The sequence below is a fragment of the Bactrocera neohumeralis genome, unplaced genomic scaffold (genome assembly GCF_024586455.1).
Source record: "Bactrocera neohumeralis isolate Rockhampton unplaced genomic scaffold, APGP_CSIRO_Bneo_wtdbg2-racon-allhic-juicebox.fasta_v2 cluster09, whole genome shotgun sequence".
Lineage (NCBI taxonomy): Eukaryota > Metazoa > Arthropoda > Insecta > Diptera > Tephritidae > Bactrocera > Bactrocera neohumeralis.
The window spans coordinates 29422067-29434203 of record NW_026089622.1 but is presented as its reverse complement, the minus strand read 5'-3'; positions in this window follow the sequence as shown (position 1 = coordinate 29434203).

Genomic DNA, 12137 nt, shown 5'->3' with positions numbered 1-12137 from the left:
AGCAGGACAGGAATTATGAGCGACTTATAGAGTTTAGCTTTTGTTCGTCGAGAGAGGACTTTACTTTTCAATTGCCTACTCAGTCCGAAGTAGCACCTGTTGGCAAGAGCAATCCTGCGTTGGATTTCCAGGCTGACATTGTTGGTGGTGTTAATACTGGTTCCTAAATAGACGAAATTATCTACAACTTCAAAGTTATGACTGTCAACAGTGACGTGAGTGCCAAGTCGCGAGTGCGACGACTGTTTGTTTGATGACAGGAGATATTTCGTCTTGCCCTTGTTCACTGCCAGACCCATTTGTTTTGCTTCCTTGTCTAGTCTGGAGAAAGCAGAACTAACGGCGCGGGTGTTAAGGCCGATGATATCAATATCATCAGCATACGCCAGCAGCTGTACACTCTTATAAAAGATGGTACCTTCTCTACTAAGTTCTGCAGCTCGAACTATTTTCTCCAGAAGCAGGTTGAAAAAGTCACACGATAGGGAATCGCCTTGTCTGAAACCTCGTTTGGTATGAAACGGCTCGGAGAGGTCCTCCCGATTCTGACGGAGCTCTTCGTGTTGCTCAACGTCAGTTTACACAGCCGTATTAGTTTTGCGGGGATACCAAATTCAGACATCGCGGCATAGAGGCAGTTCCTTTTCGTGCTGTCGAAAGCAGCTTTGAAATCGACGAAGAGGTGGTGTGTGTCGATTCTCCTTTCACGGGTCTTTTCCACGATTAGGCGCATGGTGAATATCTGGTCGGTTGTTGATTTTCCAGGTCTAAAGCCACACTGATAAGGTCCAATCAGTTTGTTGACGGTGGGCTTTAATCTTTCACACAATACGCTCGATAGAACCTTATATGCGATGTTGAGGAGGCTAATCCCACGGTAGTTGGCGCAGATTGTGGGGTCTCCTTTTTTATGGATTGGGCATAGCACACTTAAATTCCAATCGTTGGGCATGCTTTCGTCCGACCATATTTTACAAAGAAGCTGATGCATGCTCCTTATCAGTTCTTCGCCGCCGTGTTTGAATAGCTCGGCCGGTAATCCATCGGCCCCCGCCGCTTTGTTGTTCTTCAGGCGGGTAATTGCTATTCGAACTTCTTCATGGTCGGGCAATGGGACGTCTGCTCCATCGTCATCGATTGGGGAATCGGGTTCGCCTTCTCCTGGCGTTGTGCATTCTCTGCCATTCAGCAGGCTGGAGAAGTGTTCCCTCCATAATTTAAGTATGCTCTGGGCATCGGTCACTAGATCACCTTTGGGCGTTCTACAAGAGTATGCTCCGGTCTTGAAACCTTCTGTAAGCCGCCGCATTTTTTCGTAGAATTTTCGAGCATTACCCCTGTCGGCCAGCTTATCAAGCTCTTCATACTCACGCATTTCGGCCTCTTTCTTTTTCTGTCTGCAGATGCGTCTCGCTTCCCTCTTCAATTCTCGGTATCTATCCCATCCCGCACGTGTTGTGGTCGATCGTAACGTTGCGAGGTAGGCAGCCTGTTTTCTCTCCGCTGCGGCGCGGCACTCCTCGTCGTACCAGTTGTTCTTTTGCACTTTCCGAAAACCAAGGGTTTCGGATGCAGCTGTACGTAAGGAGTTTGAAATGCCGTCCCACAGTTCCCTTATACCGAGTTGTTGATGAGTGCTCTTAGAGAGCAGGAGTGCAAGCCGAGTAGAAAAACGTTTGGCAGTCTGTTGTGATTGCAGCTTTTCGACGTCGAACCTTCCTTGTGTTTGTTGGCGTGCGTTTTTTGCTGCACAGAGGCGGGGGCGAATCTTGGCTGCAACAAGATTCACAGAGGCGGGTGCGAATCTTGGCTGCAACAAGATAGTGGTCCGAGTCGATGTTAGGACCTCGGAGCGCACGCACATCTAAAACACTGGAGACGCGTCTTCCGTCTATCACAACATGATCGATCTGGTTGGTAGTTTTTCGATCCGGAGACAGCCAGGTAGCTTGATGAATTTTTTTGTGCTGGAATCCAGTACTACAGATAACCATATTTCGGGCCCCGGCGAAGTCGATCAGCCTCAACCCATTTGGGGATGTTTCCTCGTGGAGGCTGAATTTACCGACCGTAGTGCCAAAGGTACCTTCTTTGCCCACCCTGGCGTTAAAGTCGCCAAGCACGATTTGACATCGTGGCGGGGGCATCTCTCATAAGTGCGTTCCAAGCACTCATAAAAGGCATCTTTGGTCACATCGTCCTTCTCATCCGTCGGAGCGTGGGCGCAGATCAGCGATATGTTGAAGAACCTCGCTTTGATGCGGATTGTGGCTAGACGTTCATTCACCGGAGTGAATGATAGTACTCGGCGACGGAGTCTCTCTCCCACCACGAATCCCACACCAAACTTGCGCTCCTTTATATGACCACTGTAGTAAATGTCACAAGGACCTACTCGTCTCTGTCCTTGTCCCGTCCATCGCATTTCTTGGACGGCGGTGATGTCAGCCTTTATTTTCACGAGGACATCAACCAGCTGGGCAGCGGCACCTTCCCAATTAAGGGACCGGACATTCCAGGTGCATGCCCTGATATCGTTATCCTTATTTCGTTTGCCATGGTCGTCATCAAAAGAGGGGTTTCTCATCCGAGGCTGTTTGTCGCTTTTCATTGGGATAGGCTTTTTACGTGGCGGGTCCCAAACCCAGCGCACAACCCTATGCAGGGGATGTTTCGCCTTCTCACTTTAGCTCACCTTCGAACGGATGTTCTTAGGCTACCCAGAGGATACTTGGTCAAAGACCGGAAGTCGTGAGCTGCTTGAGTCATATGTAAAAGAATCGTTTCTGGCCACTCCCAAGTGAATGGCGATCAGAGACTTTCCTCACTTGCGTGAACTTCTACACATGACCCCATCCTCCTCATTCCTCATTTTAAATTGTTAGAATTCAGAATTATTTATTTTGGTTTCGGTGAAATATATCTTAACATTTGTTGTTGCATTTCAATACGCATATTTTAAGGTGTTAAAACTTCATTGTCTGTAGTAATTTTAAAAATTGTTGATCTCAGCCAAGCAATAACATTTAGCTATCATATTGACTCATTTCTATTATTATACCGCTACCCTTTATCCCGCCCCACTGCGGGTGAAGCCGTGGGTAAAAAGCTAGTATATGCATATGTATATGTATTAGTATTAGTTGTAACTAAAATTTTCACAGTTTCGGTAGTCGTGACTTGCCGGGTATTCCTGCCTAATCACTAAGAATTCTGCAAATAATTTATTTAATAAGTATACATATTATATAGAACAAGTAATGAAGGGCTAAGTTCGGGTGTCACCGAACATTTTATACTCTCGCATCATAAAGTGATAATCGAGATTTCATTATCTGTCATCTACATATTTTTCAAATACAGTGTTTGAGTAAAGTTTTATTCCGCTATCATCATTGGTTCCTAATGTATACATACATATATTATACAGAGAAGGCATCAGAAGGAATTCAAAATAGCGTTATATTGGAAGAAGACTTATATTCCGTACATCTCATCAGGGTGTTAAGAAAATATTATATACCGAATTTCATTGAAATCGGTCTAGTAGTTCCTGAGGTATGGTTTTTGGTCCATAAGTGGGCAACGCCACGCCCATTTTCAATTTTTAAAAAAAGCCTGGATGCAGCTTCCTTCTGCCATTTCTTCCGTAAAATTTAGTGTTTCTGATGTTTTTGTTAGTCGGTTAACGCACTTTTAGTGATTTTCAACATAACCTTTGTATGGGAGGTGGGCGTGGTTATTATCCGATTTCTTCCATTTTTGAACTGTATATGGAAATGCCTGAAGAAAACGAATCTACAGAATTTGGTTGACATAGCTATCGTAGTTTCCGAGATATGTACTTAATAAGGGGCGGGGCCACGTCCACTTTTCAAAAAAAATTACGTCCAAATATGCCCCTCCCTAATGCGATCTTTTGTGCCAAATGACATTTTATAGGTTTTCGGTTTTCGCCATTTTGTGGGCGTGGCAGTAAGCCGATTTTGCCTATCTTCGAACTTAACCGTCTTATGGAGTCAAGAAATACGTGTACCAAGTTTCATCATGATATCTCAATTTTTACTCAAGTTACAGCTTGCACGGACGGACGGACAGACGGATATCCGGATTTCAACTCTACTACGTCACCCTGATTACTTTGGTATATATAACCCTATATCTGACTCTTTTAGTCTTAGGACTTACAAACAACCGTTATGTGAACAAAACTATAATACTCTCCTTAGCATCTTTGTTGCGAGAGTATAAAAACGAAACGAAGAATTATATAAATAAATGGTATTTATTATGTAAAAATTTTAAATGAAATATTGCACATATTTCCATTGCTATATACTAAAACTTTAAACGCAAATAAAATTTGGGATTAAAAAAATTTATACTTAAATTATAGGAAAGTTCGGTTCAATAATTATCCTTTCGTATCTCTTAAAATTTAATGATCAAAAGAATTATTATGACATATTAAAAGTTAAATTCTGTAACAACAGTTAACTTTTCTGGACCACTAATTGTAAAACTGAATTTCCATTTTGTCCACGAATAAGTTAATTAAAGTGCTTAAAAATACACCGCATATTTATCTGTACCAAGATGGTGTAATTCAATTTTTTGTCAACAGTCAAATACAACCAAAATTGAAAATGTATATACAAATAAAACAGTAGTAGTATAATATAAAAATTAATATTTCAGCGTTTTTGGTTCTGTGCAACCCATTTTGACCTCTTTCCACCCTTATTCACCACAGGCGGCCGAGATATTTACATTTTCAACGTACACAAAGTGCTGTGAATAGTCAGTTTTGATAGTCCATTATACCATGTTGTCGACTCTAATGCAAGATGTCATATGACGAACGATCAGTAGTTACTTTCGAAGATGAGAGCACCATGAAGTCATTTCGGGAAATTCCTGTTTACAGTGTAGGTGAAGTCAGCCTAGTCTTAAAAGTGAACAACCAAAAGATCGGAACCAATCAGCCTTATCGCAAACTTCACGTGAATGCCATTCCCCATGGAAAAATTCACAAGTTTGTGTTTTTCTTATCGTGAACTTCATATGGGAAAAGTCTTCCATATTTAAAGATTGTGTAATCATAAATGAATTTATTTTCACTCGAATTCATGAAATTTGTTCACAAAATTGTTGGTTGGGAACAATCTTCAATAATACATTTGACGTTTAAAAGGAAACAACGAGATGAATGTATTTTGAATGAAGTTACATGATTGTTGCAATAGACAGGAAGCAAGGAAGGCTTAAGTTCGTGAGCAACTGAACATTTCATACTCTTGCAACTCGAAAGAATCAAAGCCAAGGAAACACCTTAAGGTATAAAACGTCAACCAGAGGAACGGAATCTAAGAAGTTTTGTATATACAAATGATCCATATAACTCATACACTGTCCGATAAATTTTGTTGCAAAACGAATGATAAAGTATGTATATGAAAGTTGGGTTAGGATCGGCCCGATATTATCCAATAACTATTATCATTAAGCCACCTCATATACAATCACCAATCATATGGAGGAAAGTCAGCAGAATGCTCAACAATCCTGGTAATGGTTATAACGCGGATAGGTCAAGATTTCGCTCAAATTTATGCATTTGGTGGTTTTCACGATTAAACCACACTCTCCTAATTTCATTGAGATAACTCAAATATATCCGGCATAAAGTCACATGGAAGTTCGAAAATCTTATTAGGTCAATGGGGGATCAGGGAAGTATTGGCCCGGTTCGACTAATTTTAGGCCTACATACATATCATCAGAAGGATTATCTCAGAATTTCAGTTATAAACCTCACACATTGACCGAAATTTTCGGTCAAAAGTCAGGTATAGATTCTGGGGTTCACACATTCGGTGCCTAGGGTTTTGAACAGTTTTGATTGGATTTAAACCATTTTTTTGTCATAAAATTGTACATACTAAAGACATTATTCGTGTAAAGTTTTATCCTGTAATATTAATTGCTTTTTTATTTGTGTACTGGAACGAATCAAGGGGAATTTAAAACTGTGCTATAAAATAATACCATGTACCTAATTTCATCGGAAACCGTTAATCGGGTCATATCGGGAGATATGATATTTCCCCAAAAAGTGGGTGGTGCCACGCACGTCGTCCAATTTTCACCGCGGTTCCCATAAAGCTCTCTCATACAATCTCGGTTGTAAATTTAATATCTTTGGCGGATTTAGCTATTGATTTATCGCGCTTTTAGTAGTTTTTAACAGTAAGTTATATGTGAAGTGAGCGGGGTTATTCTCCGATTTCATCCATTTGTAATTATGAGACTTGTACATATCAAACTTGGTTGTTATAGCTGAAGTGGTTTCGCAGATATGTACATTAAACTCGTTAGGGGGCAGGGCCACGCCCACTAATTAAAAGCTTTTTGCCACAAGTGCCCCTGTTACTGGGATCCTCCTCACCAAAGTTTTATAGCCTAATTTAATGTTTAATTTTTATTTGTTTTCAGTTAATGGCGACGCGTGTGCGTGGCAGTGGTCCGATTATTTTTATTTCGAACTAAGGAACGCACGTACGAGGTTTCTAAGAGATATCTCAATTTGTACTCAAGTTACAGCTTGAATGGACGCATAGTCAACCGGATTTAAACTTTTTTCGTCTTCCTGATCATTTATATATACATAACCTTATATCTATCTCGATTAGTTTTAGGTGATATGTGGAGATTTGAGTCAGGTGTAGAAGTTCACACAAGTGAGGAAAGTTCTCTGATCGCCATTCACTTGGGAATGGCCAGAAACGATTATTTTATATATGGCTCAAACAGCTCACGACTTCCGGTCTTTGACCAAGTATCCTTTGCGTAGCCTAAGAACATCCGTTTGAAGGCGAGACAAAGTGAGAAGGCGAAACATCCCCTCCATACGAATGTGCGCTGGGTTTGGAAGTCGTTACGTGAAAAACGTCTTCAATAAAAAATTTACCAACTGCCTCGGATGAAAGACTTTGCAAGACAAAGGCAAACGAGTTAAAGAATACGATTTGAGGGCATGTACATAGAATGCCGCTCCCTTAATTTGAAAGGCCGCAGCCCAGCTGGTTGATGTCCTCGTGAAAATAATGGCCGACAGAGGGCAGAAATGCGATGGACAGGACAAGGACTGAGGCGAGTAGGTCCTTCTGGCATTTACTACAGTGGCTATATAAAAGAGTTCGGTGTGACATTCGTGTTGGGAGGAGACTCCGTCGCCGGGTACTGTCATTCACTCCGGCGGATGAACGTCTGGCCACAATCCGCATCAAAGCGAGGTTCTTCAACATATCGCTTATTTGCGCCCACGCTCCGATAGAAAAAAAGGTATATGAGCAAAAATGCCTTCTAAGAGCGCTTAGAGTGCACCTATGAGAACTGCCGCCCCTCACGATGTCATAATCGTGTTTGGCGACTTTAACGCCAGGATAAGAAAGCATAAGAATATACATCAAGCTACCTTGCTGTCTCCGGATCGAAACACCACCAACCAGATCGATCATGTTGTGATAGATGGAAAGCACGCCTCCAGTGCTTTAGGCGTGCGTACGCTCCGCGGACTTAACATCGACTCGGACAAATATCTTGCTACAGCCAAGACTTGCACCCAGGAAGGTATGACGTTGAGAAGCTGCAATCACAACAGACAACCGAAAGATTTCGACTCGACTTGCACTCCTCCTCTCTGAGAACAATCTTCAAAAACTCGGTATAAGGGAACTGTGGGACGGATTTTCAAGCTCCTTACCTTGAGCTGCAACCACACCCATGGGTTTTCGGAAAATGATACAAAAAAATGCGGCGACTAACAGAAGGTATCAAGACCGGAGCACACTCTTGTAGAACCCCCAAAGGTGATCTAGTGACCGATGCCCAGAGCATACTAAAATTATGGAGGGAACAGTTCTCCAGCCTGCTGAATGGCAATGAAAGTATAACGCTTGGAGAAGGCGAACCCGATTCCCCAGTCGATGACGGTGGAGCAGACGTTCCATTGGCCGACCATGAAGAAGCTCGAATAGCAATTACCGTGGTATAAGGTTCTATCGAGCGTATTGTGTAAAAGAGTAAAGCCCACCGTCAACAAACTGATTGGACTTTATCAGTGTGGCTTTAGACCTGGCAAATCATCAACCGACTAGATATTCACCATGCGCCAAATCTTGGGAAAGACCCGTGAAAGGAGAATCGACACACACCACCGCTTCATCGATTTTAAAGTTGCATTCGACAGAACGAATAAGAGCTGCCTTTATGCAGCGATGTCTGAATTTGGTATCCCCGCAAAACTAATACGGCTTTGTAAACTGACATTGAGCAACACCAAAATGCTCCGCCAGGATCGGGAAGGACCTCTCCGAGCCGTTCGATACCAAACGAGGTTTCAGACAAGGCGACTCCCTATCTTGCGACTTTTTCAATCTGCTGCTGGAGAAAATAATTCGAGCTGCAGAACTTTATCGAGCAGGTCTGCTTTCTCCAGACTGGACAAGGAAGCAAAGCAAATGGGTCTGGCAGTGAACGAGGGTAAGGCGAAATATCTCCTGTCATCAAACAAACAGTCGTCGCACTTGCGACGAGGCTATCACGTCACTGTTGACAGTCATTACTTTGAAGTTGTAGATAAGTTCGTCTATTTAGGATCCAAAATAAACACCAACAACAATGTCAGCCTGGACATGCAACGCAAGATAACGCTTGAAGTAGCACCTGTTACTTTGGATTAAGAAGGCAATTGAGAAGTAAAGTCCTCTCTCGACCAAACTCTATAAGTCACTCATTATTCCCGTCTTGCTTTATGGTGCAGAGGCTTGGACGATGACAACAACTGATGAGTTCGCATTGCGAGTTTTCGAGAGAGAGGTTCTGTGAAAGATTTATGGTGCTTTGCTCGTTGGCCACGGCGAATATCACATTCGATGGAACGATGAGCTGTATGAGATATACGACGACATTGAAATAGTTCAGCGAATTAAAAGACACCGGCTACTCTGGCAAGGTCATGTTGTCCGAATGGACGAAAACACTCCAGCTTTGAAAGTATTCGACGCAGTACCTGCCGTGGGAAGCAGAGGAAGACCTTCACCCCGTTGGAAGGACCAGGTGAAGAAGGACATGACTTCGCTTGGAATATCCAATTGGCGCCAAGTAGGAAAAGGTAGAAACGACTGACGCGCTGTTGTTAACTCGGCTATTATCGCGTAAGCGGTATCTACGCCGGTAAAGAAGAGGAAAGAGCACTAAATTCGAAGCGGGTTTATAAACTAAGCGCAATGCCGAAAGTAGCTTGTTCATTATAAGCAAGATTTGAAGTTAAGAGTTTCTCACAGAAACAAGGCGTGGACTATTCGGAAACATTTTCACCGGTGAGCAGGTACAGTTATTTCAGATTTTTATGATTTTCGATGCAGTAACTGCATTTTTGAACGGCGCAATCCAAGAAATCGCTTCCTTTCAAACAACCTGAGCGTCAAGATGAAAAGTCAGACAGAAATTGTAGTCTACTTAAACCATTGTATGACCTAAAGCAAGCACGAAAAGTTTGGAACGATCAATTGAATGCCGTATTCTTTTTTCCGGACTAAATTGGAGCGAAGTCGATCAATGCATTTGCTATTGTGCGAGTGAGCATAGCATGCAGTTTATATAGCTGACGTATGGTTCTCTAATGACTCCGCTGCTATGCAACGGATCAAGAACGAGTAGTTATCCAAATTTAAAATGAAGAACATGAGTACAGCGTCATACGTACTTGGCATGCGAGTTCAGCAGAGTTCCAGTGTACTAAGGGTTTGGAATGGCAAAGAAGGAGATGGAATGGTATTTAACCGAACCCCTGCAAAGTTCACTCGCTGGCAGTGAAGCGCGTGTTGCGGTAGTTGAAGGGCACAGTTTACAAAGGCATCGTGTTGCAGAAATGGGCTCGAAATTTTTACGATGCTGACTGGGCAAGAGATCTTGATCATAGGCGGTCAACTTCTGATTACATGTTTGTAATGCAAGGTACAGCTATATCTTGGCCAACGCACATACAGCGAACTCTAGCATTGTCGGAAACGGAAGCGGAGCTAACGCTCGTAGAGAGCGCAATGCAAGAAGCGATTTGGTTGCATCGGCTAGAGTCTGAACTAATTCATGGTGGTCCAAAAGGTATAAATGTACTGCGCAATTCAAATAGTTCGGAATAACAATTTTTCTTCCTGTACTAACCATATGGACATAAAAGAGAAATGTATACGCGAAAAGTTCCTAGATAAGTCATTACAGCTGAAATAAATTTCAACAAACAAAATATCAAAAAATGGTTTAAAAAATAATGAATTTTTTAATGTTAAATGAGGCTTAAAATAGTACAGTCAGGTAACATATAATACATTTTTAATTGAGAAGTTTTCCCATTTGCTGTTGTACAACTTATCCATTCGCGGATATTTCAAATGCGTCATTCTGATACAAGTAAAGTGTATCGAATGGGCAAATATAAGTTTTTCGCCAGGTGCTTAAAGATCGACAAGATTATAAGTAATATTGTAAAATTTCATTACAATAAGTCAATGCACTCCGTATCAACAGGAGACTCGTTGATGTTGTTCAAGCACACCCCAATGAACCGCAGGAGATTATACGGAACAAAATCAGGGATGCCCAGATCGCACTTAGAGCCAGAGAAAATAGCTCTCAGCAAAACCGAGTTTTCAAAGTTGGTGAAAAAGTTTGGATAAGTCCACCCAAAGGCTTGAGAATAAGCTGACACCTTTATGCGAGGCGAGTGCCATACAGACGAACTTGGGAACATCTTTAGAGGGAGAGTGGTTCACAAGCATAACCTTATGTGACGTCGTCAATATTGTCAAATGAATAAGCTCTTGAGCGCGGATACAACGCAGCTCCGAGAATCGTTAGGTGTGCATCATAGGGTGGCCAGGAGTTTAGATTTTCTTGAATCCATATTGAAATAGAGATTAATACAACAGTATGAAAATCATTTTAAGATTCGTAAGGCGACGCCGGTCATTTATAAGAGACATTGCCAGCAATAAATATAATGTTAATGAGCAGCAAAATTTAATGCTTACTATAACTCCGTTTCGTCTGTAAAAAGATCACATTTTTCCCCGATTTTCACAAGAACTTCGTATTCTGGATGAATAATAACGTAGTAGCAGAGGAATTATACCGTTTTTCTAGAATCTAGAATTGTTGGCTTGCACAATGCACTTCGGAATACAAGCGAGGAACTTGAACGCAATCACTCGAGTGAACGACGGGATCATCATCATCTATAATAGATCGTCCAAAGTGTTGTTGGACAAAGGTACTGTAATCTGGGCCCATGACACACACATAATTACTTTCAACGTTCGAACCGCAATGAATGAGACTATGTTAATAATGTCAAGAACAAGACAAGACAAGAGGGGACAAGAGTCCTGGGAATTGCCAACACTCCCTTCATGAACATCTTTCACTTGCCAGTCAAGATGGATTCAGACTCCCGTACCTTCACCGATTAAATGAAGGTAGCTTGGAAAAAATTAGAAAGTTCAGGAAAAAAGTTGAAATTGATCGCTTAACGGCATTCAGTGTTGGAGCCATATCATATGCAAGATAAGCCCATGGTTTTGCGTTGAGTGAAAAAAAACAAGTTTTTTGTGCTGAACGGTTAATAACTACTAATAATAAGTACATTTAATTCAGTTACTGCTATTTATACTACTCGATCAATTTCCAAGAAGAAGTTTCGGTGCATTTATTTTACACGGCGGAATCGCCTCTGCTAGAATTATGAAAGGATATACAGGAGGCAGAAGCAAGGCAGCTTTAGCGAGGAAGCTAAAGTCAGACCGCCGATTGGCGGCCAAATTATGGAACGCTACGGTGGAAAGCATGTTGGTCAGGTATCTGAGCAGCATGCAAATACACTCGAGTAGGCCAACAAGTTGCTGAGCGAGACCCATAGGGCAGAACTGGGTGCGAACAGAACTGAACCAGCGCACAGTGGATCCGTCAGAGGCCAAAAATCAAAAAAATCAACCACACATGATTGAAACACAATGTAAACCAATTGTCTCTTAAATGTCCAATCTTCTTTAAACCATACCGCATTTTTCTGAAAACCT